The sequence below is a fragment of the Cupressus sempervirens genome, chromosome 1 (genome assembly GCF_028749045.1).
Source record: "Cupressus sempervirens isolate cs-2001-9-10 chromosome 1, ASM2874904v1, whole genome shotgun sequence".
Classification (NCBI taxonomy): domain Eukaryota; kingdom Viridiplantae; phylum Streptophyta; class Pinopsida; order Cupressales; family Cupressaceae; genus Cupressus; species Cupressus sempervirens.
In genome coordinates, this window is record NC_143118.1 from 31,753,951 (window position 1) to 31,770,178 (window position 16,228).

Here is a 16,228-nt window from a genome sequence, read left to right on the forward strand (position 1 = left end):
AAGAAAAAATGTCTGTTCAAAGACCTAGTTATGATAAGGCTGGACTTGGATTCTTTCTTGGACAATCTACCAAGAAACCTATTGAGAGAAAAGAACCTGATCCTCTTGAAGCCCAAAAAGATCTGAACATGAGTAAATATGATGATACATATAAAGAAAATGTTATTCATTCTAAAAAATCTAAAGAATCTGATCAAAATGAGAAAAATAGAGAAACAAGAAAGGAATCTCATGCTAGATGCTTTACATGTGATGAGCTTGAACATATTGAAGATGATTGCAAAGGTAAGTCTTTTAAACTTATTTGAAATTTTTATTGTCATAATTATCATGGATATGGGCATAATATAGTAGATTGTAAGAAACCTAAATTTGATCATGATAATGCAAATAGTAAAATGTTTAGGAATACTAACCCTACAGGAAACAAAAGAAGATCTCACAGTAATGAAAGTGGAGAAAGAAGACAAATTGTTTGTTATAGATGTAATAATCTATTACACATTGTAAGGAATTGCAGAGCACGTGATAACTAGCATAGTGAACAAAGAAGGAATGTACCTGTATGTCAGTTATGTAATAACTTTGGACACACAACAAGATTTTGCATAATGAATAGAAGGAATTCAAACATGAATTAGAATTATAGAAGGAACAACAAAAGAAATGATGACAGTCTAAAGGAAGAAATGAAGAAACAAATAGACACTTTCAAGGAAACATTTGTTAAGACAAAAGAACCTAGAAGTTCTCATACAATTCTAGAAGAAGTACATCTTAATGCACTTGATAAGACCATAAAGTCACTTATTGTTTGTGACTCATCCTATCTGAATTAAGTATTCTCATTGAGAGAATGTGTTAGTTAAATGAAAGTTGATGTTAGAGAAGAATACTAGAAGTTGCGCAGTTAGAAGTATATACTAGACACAGAGAGAAGTCTATAGTAAAGTGTGCATTGCTGGTTATGATCGCAGTATGAGGTTATGTAGAAAATAACCTCACTATTACACAGAGACAATATTTTGAATTTGTGGTAGATACACATTCAATGCAAAGTATAGATTGTAAAATATTTAAAGGATAAAAATTTATTTATGAGCATCATTTGCTTGTGCAAAATCCTAAGTACAATATTGAAGAGTGATTTGAAAGCTATTTGGAGTGATGAAGAAGTTTGCAAATATGTGTGATTGCTAAAAGACCTAAACACAAAATTGAGGTATTTCTCCAAATTTGTTGAGCATATTTAAGTAGAACCAACTATGGCAACACAAGAAGTTTTTGATATTAGTGATATACCTAGATATACTTTCAAGAACCATCCATTTGTTTCTCTACTTGATGATCCCATTGGAGCATTTTTGCAATGCCGAAAAATGTTCTTCATGTCGAGGACATAAGAAATTACATTCACTATAAGATAGAAAGCATAGGAAATATTGAGATCCATAAAGAATTGGAGAAAATGTGCAACGATGATTTATCATTCAAACTAGAATATGCAAACCTAGAACCACTTAACCTAGTTAAGTACATGTTCTATACAGACTTTGAAAACCACGAGTGGACAAGAATGTTTTGAGTAGAGTTCATGATGATCTTCTATGGTTAGGAGATTCACTTATATGCATTTATAATGACCTAATTGACAAAGTCATGGGTTTGAGCAACGAAGGATGCAATCCTGTAAACATAAAGAATGTGCAGAGAATGGTTGAAACAAATCTCAACACAAGATTTGATGGTAGAAACATGAAGGTTAACACCATTAAAGATGAAGAAGTAAGACTCCTCAAAAAAAATTTGGGTTATAAATTCAACCATGGATCTGGGTTAGATTCAGTCCTAGCCAGATTTCATCATGCAGCTTATGCGATGGCAGTAAATGGTGGAAAAGCTATGTATAGTAAATAATGAAGAAGAGTTAGGGGAAATTTTGAAAGGTATACCACCCTTGTTGAGGAAAAAGAAAAGATATATTCTTCTTATGGGAGGAAATTATGAAGAAGTTAATATGGAAACTAAAAAGGCAATAGTCACATACATGTCTACTTTGCCTAAGGAGATTGAGAAGAGTGCACAGTTAGGGGGAACAAGCCCCACTATGGCAACAGTTTGTCCTTCTCATAGTTTTGAGAAAATAACTAAGGCTTCAATTTCAAGTGATTCACGACCACACATTACTATTGACGGTGGAGCCATGCAAGTGGATGTCACTAATGTAACAATGGATAGAACTGAAGATCCATTCAAAGATTTTGGCCTTGACATTTTTGGCAATATCATTGACTATAGCAGCTCTGCTGATGAAGACAAAGAATAAGAGAAAGAGCAAAAGAAAGAAGATATATTTTCCAAGAAGAAATTTGAAGCTATGTCAACCAGCACTAGGACAGCTACTACAAGTGCACCTATAGCCACTATGATAGTGATACCCTCTACACCACCTACATAGGCAATAATGGTCACCAGTGTAATACAATCAGATGATGAAGCTGAAGCACAAAACCTTATATCTTCTTTGAGAAAATTCTTTGAAAAGAAGAAATTAGTAAAGTCAATTAAGAATACTTTAACTTCAGTTTTGCATAGATTAGAGAAGACAGTAAGTTCTATGGATACATCTCTAGACATTCAGTAGAAAGCAACAATTTTGTGTGAAACCTTTGAAAATGAGTTTACAACGCTTACTAATGTTGCTACAATGCAAGCACAAACTAAGCATGATGCTAGTCTTCTTAATACTATGTGTACAAATATAAGGAATGATATAGAAACATTAAATATATGTATTAAGGTATTGAGACAGAGTATGGAGGAAGGGAAGTAGATTTATGCTAAGTGCAACCTAGCATACCTTCACCATCATAGTTTTGATGAATAGATCAAAGGAAAGATAACTGAGTTAAAGAATCTTACTAATAACTTTCTAAAACAAGATAAGAAGTTAGAGAACTTTGAGCATACAATGGAAGTATTTCATGATAGCATTTGGGATATACAAGTAGAAAAAGAGAAAGCCCTAAAAAGATTTTCACTTTTGAGAGACCACTTATCCCCATAGATTACATTGTTATAGAATCAGTTGGAGGAATGCTTGGTGGCTAAAACTTGATATGACAAGTTTGTGGTTACAGACTTGAATGGAGCAGTGTTAGTCACATATGCCCTATGTGCACTAATAAGTGTGTCAAATACTCTGAAAGACAATTGGAAGAAGCACCTTGCACAATTAGAGACTGACTTCAATGATTTCTTTTCTATATTTTGATGTAGCGTTTAGATTTTGACATGATTTTCTTTTTGTTGACACCTTTGTCATTGATGCCAAAGGGGGAGAGATAAGAAAAATTATAATTGTAAATTGTATAGTTGTATTTTGAAGTATAGCAGTAAGCTTTGCTTCAAGAAAGCTTTGTAATTTGAGTTATAAGGGATGCAATCTTTTTTGCAAAACATGAATATAGTGTTTTTATTGTGTTATGTATGTTTATTTACTTTGATTGGTATGACAACAATTTTGGGACTTAGCCAATTTTCCCAAAATGTTGCCATTAATACCAAAGGGAGAGATTGTTGGCAATATGGCCAATCAGTCAACTAAGATGACATATGTGGTTGTCATTTATGGCAACATATGCTTTACAGTTCAGTTATGATTATTTGTGATGGAAAATTGTCTAAGTATTAGACAATGATACAACAACATGATGAGTTCTATTGATATCAAAATAATCCTTAAGAATATTCTCTTGTGTAGTTGACTAGTTATGCATGACATCGTCCTAATGATGTACACTTTCTTATGCATGTGGAAAAGTAATTAATAATATCCAGTTGTGGCCAAAAGTTTTGAAAATATTGACTCGTGCCCCCCCACCCCCCCCACCACCCTCCCGACTTAGTATTATCTATTTCTAACACTTTCTTTATAGGAGTAAAATGAGTTGGCCATCAAGGGATCATATATACATATTTCAAATTTCTTCTTCCTTCTTCTATGATCCATGATTTCTGATTCATGGAAAGATTTGATCTATTTGCATAAGTAAAGACATCCTACATTCTACTTTTCTATATTTCAACATACACACAAGAAAGTGGACATCTTGTGGATAATGGACCTAGATCCATCCATGTGTAGGATTGAAAAGAAAGATGAATACTAACATTTATATTGTTTTATGTTATTTGACCTATTCATTTCAAGGTTAACTCTAAAGAGACATATTGACCAATGAATTCCCCTTTCTAAAAACAAATTTCCCCTTCTCTTATTTGCAGGTGCGGGTTTGTGGAATTACATATCCAAAAAAGAAGATTCAAAGATATAGTTTTTGTCATATATCCAAGATCCTCACTTTTGGCTCATCCAAATATAGGTCACCTAGAAATGACCAATACCAACCTTATGGGTCACTTTAATATTTTATCAATCAAGAGTTATAGGTCTCATATTCTAGATCTCAATCTAATCTTGATTATAACATAGTCTAATAGGGTTAATTCAGATTTGAAAGTGCAACCTCTACTATCCCTCAAGGAGAGTTCTTTTTCTTTCTGTCACCTCCATATAACTTATTGATTTTTCATATTAAGGTTGTTTACAAATTGGGTGATCCTTATGAGCATAAATTACAACTTGTTCAAGATCCTTATGAGAAATCACAGTAGAAACGACAATTGGAAGACCAAGAGTCATGACCTTGAATCCACCTTTTTACAAATGAAATGAATACGACAATGGAAGACTAGAGTCGCAAGTTAGAATTTCACAAAGATGTCCCTCTTTGGATTTGAATCAAGGTGTCCATAATGAGAACTCATTTCTTCAACCAACTAAGCTAAACCCCTTGGATGTCATAGAACTTACTTTGGTATACTAGATCAAATAATTTTTTTCATCATTACATAAACTTTTGTTCCACTCCTGTTGCACACATATCACATCTCTTTACACTATACCATAAAGAAAACCCTTCAAAGAACAAATAGATCTTAGAATTAAAACTTCCTCTTAGGTGTAAATCTTGCATTAGCATCCCTATATCTATTTGGGTATTGCTAATATTATTTTCATCTAAAAGGAGTGTACATTATGGGACCTCCTTTGTCCTCTTTACCAAGTACATGTGCATTTATTTTTGTGTTGTTCAAATCTAATTACTTTATATATTTCAAATCTGATGATGATCATTTCCTTGTTATTACCTTGTATGTTGATAGCTTGTTGTTTATTGGAAAAGGAAAATAATTGATTGCAGAATTAAAATTGTAGCTCTCAAAAAAGTTTGAAGTGAAAGATCTTGGTGTAGCAAGACACATTTTAGGGATGGAGATTATAAGAGAAAGAAAAAATAGAAATATTTGGATAGGCCAAAGTATGTTGGTAGTGTATTGAGAAGATTCAATATGTATGATTCTAGTTCGTTGTGTGTTCCTAATTACAATGAGAATAAATATTTTTAGTTCAAAATATCATACATCCTCATTGGAAATGTAAGAAATGAGCCAATTACCATACTATAGAATTGCTAGAAGTTTGATGTATGTTATGGTTTGTACAAGACCAAACATTGACTAAGTAGTGAGAATGCTTTCCCATTACATGTCTGATTCAAGAAGAGCACACTAAGGTGAAGTAAAAAGAGTTGATACTTGTGAGGTACCTTAGAGTACTCTTTATGTTTTTATGGAACAATAAATCAACCTTCTTTGAATATTCAAGGTTATATGGATTTAAACCATGATAGTGATGTTGATAAAAGAATTTCCACTAGTGCATATATGTTTACACAATTTGATGGTGTAATCAGTTTGATGAGAAAGTGATAAGTTATATATTTTTTAATCTGTTATAGAGGTAGAGTATATGAAAAGTACTCATGCCTAAAAGGAAGAAATTTGGCTCAAAATATTATGTTTATATATAAAGCTTAAACAAGGTGTGGTCACAATTTGTAGTGATAGTCAAAGTGTGGTCTACCTTGTGAAGAACATAACATTTTATGTCATAACCAAACAAATTGATGTACAATATCATTTTGGGAGAGATATGGCTCAGGATGGAAAGGTAAAGCTAGAGAAGGTAAAAACTTTGGTGAATGTTATTTATTTATTAACCAAACATGTAAACATAGAGAAGTTCAAATAGTATCCTGAGTCTATAGGGTTCTCAATCCCTAGCAATTGAGACCATGATTGTATGGATCCATTGACTCTTGCAAGGTATTCAACAAGTGGGATAATGTTGAGAAAACATGTGTCTAAACCATGGCATAGTTTCTATGTGTTGTACCTTGGAAAATGGTATATTAGTTATGAAAATTTGCCTTTCCATATTAAAAAATTGGAGGGCCATTTTTAGATATTCCATGACACATTTCATTATATCTTTAAGGGCTAAAAATAGGGGAGAAGAGTTTGGATGTGGGTGACTATTCTTAACCTAGATTTTTTCTATCTTGGGAAACATGTGTCAAGGATGGGAAATACGTGTCAAGGAGATTCACACATTGTTTTGTAAACTACAAGTACTGGTTTCTAGGTTGTGAGAAGGAAATAGAATGAGGGCTTGAGGAGGAGTTTGAACATTAATGTTTTTTCAATATTGGATTCTAGAAGTTTGCTATTAGAGTTCTCAAAGTTTGACTTGAGATGATACTCTTGTAAGAACTTGCATTACAAGTATTTTGTAATTTGGTGTTGATTTGATAATACATTATGTAGGTTTTAGAGTGTTTAGTTTTTCTCCCATAAGGGTTTACCCCATGGAAATTATTGTATTATGTGTTTATTCTTATTTTTTTATGGTCTTAAATGTTTCTTGAAATCTTTATAACAACTAATTTGAATTTTGCATGATTGTCTTTCAAGAATAGTATAGGAAGTGTTTCCATGCACCTTTTCTTCCTTATATAATATCCATGTATTTTGGAGGGCGAGAGGGAAGCGTAATCTAGAGCGGAGAAAACTTGGTTGGGCATAAATGAGGCCTCCAAAGCTGGATGTGGAAGCCAAAACCATCTAGTAACCATATTTTGGTTCTATGTGCCAAGTCTCTATCATTTTTTCTAGGAAACATCATAATAACAAAACCCTCTCCATGATCAACATAGAAAAAATCAAGAACACCTATCTAAGAGGCAACATTGCCAAGATGATAATATGTCCAATTTAGGAACTAAGCTCTAAAACTTACCTATGAGAACACATTATTTTAATTTTGAATGCCCACCTTAAAAACAATACACTAAATACTTAACTTCAAAAACCAAGTAAAATTATTATCAATAATAAGTTCAAAATTAGAGTGAAGTTAGGATTTGGCTTGATTAATGAGAATTTTTTTGTAATGCGCACAAGGTTCAATGTATCCCAACAATCCATATAGTATAGAAGAATATATTGCACTAACTTAAAAAAATCAATTCCCATAATTTAAAAGAAAAATCAAAATTGTAGTCTGATAGACTAATTTGGTTCAACAAAAAGTACTCCAATCACATATTTTCATTTTTTCTAGTCATTAAATAATGTCAAACTTCAAGACACAAACACTGAGATCTTCCACAGAAGCAAGAAATTAAAAAATATTCCGATTAAAACATCATAGCTGACCTCATAACACGCATTTACATCTACTAAACAGTGGAAATCCAACATTATTGCTCCCCAATGATAAAGAAAGAAGATGGTGTACCTAACTCAACCAATCCAAGCAAATTTCCTTCTAAAATGGTCTTTGCCTTTGCTTTTTGAGGGAATAACTTTATGTCCCTAAAGCTTTGTGGCCACGTATGCATTAAACAAAGACCAACAAATTACGGGTGATGGTCATTGACAAAAAATAAATTTCATGGGCCTAAAATAAAATTTCATTTGACTTAAAAAAACATTTAATTTGTGTGGCCCATCGACAAAGTCCACGAAGTAGAAGAAAACTTTTATTATATCACATTTTCCTCTAAAGCCGACCATGTGCTTTGTCTTACATATAATTTGTCAAGGACAGGCATTTCACATTATTATTATTATTTTATAGGAAAAATTCTTGATCATTGGGCTCAAAGATTCTAGTGCATCATATTAAATGCATTCTTAATCTATAAAAGATCAAGATGCGTTGTTTATGTTATGTATAGTGTCATAAAAGCACAATAATGTCTTGTCTATGTCTCCCTTCATCCTCATGAATTGATTGTAATTGTTTGTTTGTTTCAATGTATACTGAACACTTTAGACATGATTATACCATACTTGAAAATTTAGAAGTGCATTATATATATGGACAAAATTTGTAGATTGGGATTTATCTTTGCATATGTGAAAGTTAAATCAAGAAAAATCTCATTAATATATTCGATTCAATCATCTAGAGTTGGGAAATGATAAATGGAAAATAGATCAATCTTAAAAGGAGAAAGTTTGAGGAGGTTTAAGGATAGTGAATTTCGTTTCGACTATGGTAATTTGAATGTTAGATGTCATGTACTAAATACTTTATCATAATTATGTGAAGGTTTCTAAGTTTACAGATATGTCTTTTATGCTTGTAAAATATGGTTAAGATTTAGCTATCAAATATATAGGAAATAAACTAGCAGTTGCATATTTTTGTACATGCAACGATAAGCTGATAGAAGTTAGGATTTGAAAAAGTAGATCATTAAAGAATCGTTAAAATAATATATGTCCAATCAAATCTTATATATTAAGTTTATATTTTTTTATTCTTTAAAATGTCTAAAGTTTTGAATGTTGCAAAATGTACCATATAACATCAATAAATAAAAATTCAGTCCACTAATGAAATTTTAACTTCTAAAAATACAAATGTGATTTTATATATATAAGATTAGAGGCTATGATTTTGATGTTAGTGAAGAAATTATCCTTCATGACATTTATTATTTATTCTTGTTTTGTGTACATCATGTGCTAAGCATATTAATTGAAAATTCAATCAAAGATTATATAATAATAAAAAATTATTTTTCTAGACATTTACTATTACATAGAACATTTCAATCACAATCTACAAAAATAAACATGAAAGCAAAATAATAGTAAAAATGGACTAAACTTTTCTAAAACAATCAGCAAACTTTATTATCATATTTAAATAAATAAAATAACTATAGTAAAATATAAAAAAATGAATGTTAATGTCAAATATAAAATGATAAATTTTGGAATTATTTTCTAGTATTTAAAAAGAAATCCTAAGTAGTTTGCTAGAATGCACGGTTAAGGAACGGCGATGGAGTCTGCGTGTAGCGTCTGTGTGTTGTTACCATGCTAGGGCAGTCGTGCCCTAGCTCTTTCCTGGGTCTGCTGTGCATGCGACTGCGGGACGGTGTGTTTTGTTTGCGTGGAGGAAGGTATTGGGTGCGGAGCGAGGGTTTCCTATAGGCTGAGCCTTGGTAGCTGCATTCCTGCGATTGTGGGGTGTTGATTCCTGTGGAGCTTGGACAGTGATCCCCTACGGTGATCACCACAGGGCTGTGCAAGATATGTCTCGGGGTGAGCCTTCCATGGCTTCACCTGACATAGTTTTACATGACGCGGAGGACATGCATCCGCCAAAACAAGGGGCAAGGGTATTTGATAATGCCCTTTTTTTCTCAGAGCTCAGGAGCTACAGATTCAAACCCGTCTGGTGGATATCGGATCATGAAGATAAACGGGTGTCTTGAACGATGCAAAGAAAGACCTAAATTGATAATCCCTTATGAAATGATTGCTGAGGACATTGAGTATTTTTCAAGGCACTCGCTGTGTTGCAAATTTTTGTGTTTAAGAGTATCCCTTCAATTTTTGGAAAATTGGGCTCGAAGAGTCTGGAAACCAGAGGGCGAAATGGAGGTCACATTGCTTGCAAATAACTTTTTCATGGTCACATTCACCTGCATGACTGATCGGAACAGGGTCTTCGAAGGCGGGCCCTATTTTTATAACTAGGTTGGGATATTTGTTAAACCATGGCATGCAGGATTTAATCCTTTTGAGGACCTTCCCAATCAGGTTCCAGTGTGGGTTCGGTTACCCAGATTTCCAATAGAGTGCTGCCGAGAGGATGTTCTTCATATGCTTGCCTCGATGTCGAGGAAACCAGTGGGGCCTTCAACTCAAACCCTTGGTAAGAAGGTGATGACCTTTGCTTGAATTTGTGTGGAAATTGATTTGAGTAGACCACTGCCAGATGCGATAGAAATGCATGCAGGCACTCATTCTTGGATGCAGCAATTAGATTATGAGACCCTTCCTTTTCGATGATGTCTGTGTCATGAGTATGGCCACTTGCTGCATAGGTATCCCAAGGCCAAGGTAGTGGAACAACAACCTCCACCTCCTTCTTGTAACATTCCAAGTGTTGATAAAGGGAAGAAGCCGATCTCTAGTGAGGGTAAGGATGCTGAGGGTTTTGTTCAGGTTAAGGCTCGAAACTATAATAGAGGACAAAAGAGGACTCTATTGGAGAGACAAGAGGAGGATACTTTTAACAGATTTGAGGTTCTGGATGAATTGCGACAACACGAAGTCAATCCAGGTTTTACCAGTATGGATCATATTGATGCAGAGTCCAACTTGGAGATTGTCTCTTCCATTCCTCTTCCTGTTCCACAAGTGGAGCCTGCCATGCCTATGGTCACTGAGGGGTAGCCAAGGGCTCAGGTGATTATGAAGTCGATTGTCATTTTGGGTCAGGGAGAAGTGTGTGTTGCCCTTCCAGTACGAAATGTTGTTTCGAAAATGGAAAATCGTGGCAAGTCTTCTCCTCACTTGGGTATTCTTCAGAAGGATGGAAAGAAGGGGGTTTCGGAGAAAAGTGGCAAAAGTGGGCACAAGAAGGACATAGAGAAGATTAAGATGATTGGAGAGAATCTGGTGGAGTCAGGATCTATCAAGACCTTGGATTCCCATTTTTCAGCCCCCCCAAAATGATCATTATTTCATGGAATGCGAGGGGCTTAAACAACGGCCCTAGACAAAAAGCTATTCGAGATTTGGTTCGAAGTCATTCCCCTGATGTTCTTTTTCTTCAGGAGACCAAGGTTTCTGTTGAGAGTATGATGGGTATAGCACCTAAATTGTGGAGGAATGGTCAATGTTAGTGCATTGGATCTTAGGGTTCTTTCGGGGGTGTGGCATGCTTCTGGAATCCATGAAAGATTCAACCTCTGTGGTGGATTTCATTTAGGTCCTCCTTATCCTTGGTCTCAATATGCCGTGAGTCGGGTGAGTTGGTTCTTTTTTCCAATGTTTATGCTCCTGTTGAGTTCCAGGGGAAGATTCTTACATGGAATAATATTCATTTTGTTTGTGGTCCTTTTCCTTATCTGCCATGGATTATTGCTGGTGACTTTAATGCTATTCTAGATCTCTCTGAAAAATGGGGGTGTATTGCAAGACTTGAGCCCTCCTCTGTGCTTCTCCAAGATAACATTTTGGCTCTCAATCTTGTGGATATCTGTATATGAGCAATGTTAGTATGCTAATAGAAACCAAATTTAAATAAAGATTCTACAAACTAAACAAAATTCATAAACTTCAAGATAGACTAAGATGAGCTCTCAATTGAGAATATGAGCCATTAATGGGCTCTCTCAATGAGAAGCTCTCTTGTTGAGTAGCTTTGTCTAAATAGATAGGATGTATGCTCAATATGCTTCCAAAGGCTTCAATGGATGATTGTGGATTTTTGGTGTGGATAGATGGCTTTAGTATGGATTTGGCTCTCAAAATAGCATTATAACTTTACTTCATGAATTGTGTTATTTTGCAAAGGGGAAGGATCCAATTTATAGGCAAGAGGCTTGAGGGATTGAGGGCTAAGATGCAAGGATGGGAAAAAGCTCATGGAGGGCTCAGATTGCATGAGAGGAGAGCACATGGATTGTGCTTCCTTATAGCCAATCAAAGAGTGACACATGTCACATGGTGAGAGGATGGAGGAAAGGGGAAGGATGAGTCAACAAAGGAGGCTCAAGGGATAAAATCTTCATAAAGACCCTCATAATGACTTGTAAGAGCAATAAAAGGGCTTGTAAGAGTCATTTATGACCTAGTGGACTTCATAAAGTTTTATGGTTGAGATATTTTGAGGGTGATGAGAGCAATTTCGACTTGGACTTGATTAGGAAGGTTTTAAGCTTGTTTAGGCTTGTGCAAATGATTAGAGGATGGATTAGGATGGTTTAGGATTAGCTTAGGGATAGGCAAGTGGATGGCATTTAATGAGGGTGGGTGAAGGAGGAGATATTTGTTAACTTTGGCTTGGGTTAGTAAGTCTTAACCCATGTTTAGGGAATGTGACAAGGTTAGGAGGGGATTAGGATTAGGTTTAAAGACATCTTCTAGAAGAGTCTAGACTTTGGATGAGGATAAAGACTTTCTAGAATAGTCTAGAATTCCTAGGATGAGGATGAAGACTTTCTAGAAGAGTCTAGAACTTCTTAGGATGAGGATAAATTAGATTTTTAGGAAATAAATAAAGTTTTATTTATTTCAAGGGTTTGGGTTGAGGAGATATTTATTAAAACTTTTTTAATAAACATAAGGATTAATATTTAATCTTAAATATTTTGAGTTGGGATTAGGGGTAGGAAATGATGGGATTAGCCTTTAATCGAAATTAAAGAAGGATTAGAAGATTTTGGAAGAGGTTATTGGTCATAAGGAAATTGGCCAAGTTTTGGGCAAAAAATAAATTTTTTAATTTATTTTAGGATTTTTGGTCAATTTATTAATTAAATAATTAATAAATAAGCAAATAATGTTTAAATAAGATTTAAACATTTTTGGGAGGGATTCCTTAATTAAATATTTTTAATTAAGATAAAGGGATTTAATGGCATAAAAATTAATTAATTAATTAATTAATAAATGATGATGTCATCAGGACTTTTTCAAAAAATAAAAATACTTTATTTTCTAAAGGTTTTTAGGTGTCTACAATATCAAGCCTAGTAATGGACAATTCACTTGGAATAACAGAAGGACAGGAGATAATTGCATCGCTGAATGATTAGACTGATTCATGGTTTCCTATTTTTGGGTGGGTGGATTGTGGTCATCCAGATCTGAGATATTAGATTGGAGAGGTTCGGATCACTAGCCCTAAAGTTAGCGATCTCCTCAAATCAGCTACCTCAGAGGTCACCTTTTAAATTCCAGCTCATGTGGTTGAGGGACCCAAACCTGTATGGCTATGTGGCTGAGTGGTGGAGGGATGGTAGACCTACCTTTGGTACAACAATGTATATTTTTACTAAACTTCTTCAATATGTTAAGTACCAGCTTAAACGATGGAATAGGTATAGCTTTGGAAATATTTTCTAGGCAAAATATGTGGCCCAAGCTGAGATGCATGATATTACCAGGTTGATTAGGGAAGATGGGGTGACAGAGTATTTGTTGCAGGAGGAAGCTAGGGCTCTAAAAACCTTGGAGGAATGGGAGCTGAGAGAGGAAATCTATTGGAAACAAAAAGCTCAGATTGACTGGCTTCAAGAAGGTGATAAGAATACTGCTTTCTTCTTCAACTCAATGAAGGCTAGGCAGGATGGTAATTTCATTTCTACTTTGGTGACTGACAGGGGGGAGGTTCTCTCTTCTTCTCAGGACATCTTCAGTGAAGTGGTGCAGTATTTTTCGTCTTTATTTAGTGAGGAATCACAGGGGGACTTGGTTGAAGAGGCTCAGGTCCTTTCTTGTATTCCTTCTTTAGGCTCTTTGGAAATGAAAGAGTAGCTTATGAGTGTCATATCTTTGGAGGAGTTAGAGAGGACTGTTTTCCAGATGAAGAAAGGAAAAGCTCCAGGTCCAGACAGCTTTTCGATTGAATTCTTCCAGGAATTTTGGGATATTATCAAGTTAGACTTATTGGCAATTGTTCAAGAATCCCAAAGGAACAAGCAAATTCTTCGGGCCCTAAATTCTACCTTCCTTGCTCTCATCCCCAAAGGGGAAGGGGTTGACTGGTTAAATCAATTCTACCCTATCTCTCATTGCAATGTTATTTATAAAATTATATCTAAGATGATAGCTGATAGGTTAAAAAAGTGGCTTCCAATACTAATTTTTGAGGATTAGAGTGGATTTGTGATAGGTTGCCAGATATTGGATGGGGTGGTCGTGGCTACTGAGACTATTCATTCTATGGTCAATTCTAAAGATAAGGCTATGTTCATTAAGTTGGATATGGCTAAGGCATATGATAGAGTCCGTTGGTCATTTCTCCAAAAGGTCTTGAGAGCCTTTGGTTTTGAGGAAGAATGGATTAGGTGGGTTATGAGTTGTGTGAATTTGACTTCTTTTTCAGTCTTGATTAATGGAGAACACTATGATCTTTTTGGTACTTCTCGGGGATTACGGCAAGGCGACCCCCTTTCTCCTTATTTGTTTCTTCTTTTGGCGAAAGGTTTGGGGCGCTTGATAAAAAAGAATGTTGAAGGGGGCTACATTCAGGGTTGGCAATGGGGAGGAAGCCTTCCTGTGCAATCTCACCTACAATTTGTGGATGATATGGCTTTGATGGGCATGGCTACCATTCGTGAGGCTTCTAATATTTGTAAGGTGTTGGATGTTTATCTTGTTGCTTCAAGACAATTGATTAACGAGGGAAAATCATCCATTTTTTTCTTCAACACTCCGCTCTCTATTCAAAGAAGAATCGCTCGTATTCTTAGATTCCAGATTGGTAGTCTTCCTTTGCTCTACCTTGGCATTCCTATTTCAGGTAGTAGGTAGTCTAAGGAATCTTGGTAGGATATTTTGGATAAGTTTCGAGTCAAAGTTACTCACTAGACCCATCACTGGCTTTCATTTTCTGGTCGGGTCCAGTTGCTTCAATCTGTGATTCAAGCTCTTCCTCTCTATAGGAGTATGGTTCAGGTGGCACCAGTTAGCTTTTTTAGGGAATTGGATTCCCTAGCAAGACAATTTTTATGGGCTAGTAATCTATCTTCGACTAAGTGGAGTCTTGTCAGATGGGAGGTTGTTTGTAGCTCGAAACAGTTAGGTGGTCTTGGATTACGACAATCCTTGCTAACTGGTATTGCTTTGGCTGCCAAATTGTATTAGCAATGGTGTGTGGAATAGGACCAGGTATGGGCTAGAATTTTGACTCAGAAGTATCTTCCTGGGATCCCTCAAAAAGATATCCCACGGTATAGCTTGTATGGGAAAGGCTCGACGATTTGGAATACTCTCAAGAAAGGGGCTGCGCTTATTAAGGGTGGTTTATTTTGGATCTGCAAGGGTGGTTCAGAGGCCCAGTTATGGTATGATGCTTGGGATGGCTATCCTCCCATGGTTTCTCAATACCCTCATTTTTGCATATTAGCCCAAGGGTTCTGTGATGCTGGTTGGTCAAGAGTCCGCGACTTTAAGTCGTTTTCCCTTCACGGTCAGATGGTGGAGGCAAGGTGGAAGAACCTAGAGGAATGACCTATTTTTGGTTTGGAAGCGGAGCGTGTTGAGCTCCAATACATTCTTTCTAGGCGAAGTTGTAGTGCCCTTATGGGAGATGATGTGTTGGGTTGGTCCCCTAATCCCAAGGGTGCTTATATTGTTTCCTCTGGATATCAGGAGTTGCTCTCCCAACAATTGGTGGGGGAGGAGGTTCAATGGTGGAAGAAAGTCTGGAATAGGTTTTCTTGGCCAAAATGTAATTGCTTCATTTTGGCTTTAGTCCAGAATAGATGCCTGACTTGGGACAATATTCACAAAAGGGGTTTCTTTGGCCCTTCAAGATGAATCCTTTGCAGTAATGGAGAGGAAGACTCTTCGCATTTGTTCTTCCATTGCTCTTTCACCCTATAGTTATGGAATTTTTGGTGGGGTGTTTGGAAACACTCGTGCATTCATGCTTCCTCCTTGGCTGATTTTTGGATGATCTTGGGGAGGCCCCCATCCTTGGCCCCCTCCCTGCAAGATGTTTGGTATGCTGGACCTATCTTTCTACTTTGGCAAGTCTGGCTAGAATGAAATCAAAGAATCTTCTAGGGGGAAGCATTGGGGATTCATCAGGTTTGGAATAGAATTTTGGGAATGATTCAGGATATTGTCTTGGCTAAGAGTGAGATAGTACTACCACTTGAGAGAGATGATGCTACGATGGTTGATAGGCTCAGGATACAAGGAATATCTTTGGCATTACCCTGTGTCAAGAGAGGCAAAAACACAAAGAAAAAATTTCAAAGGATGGGGAAATGGATGG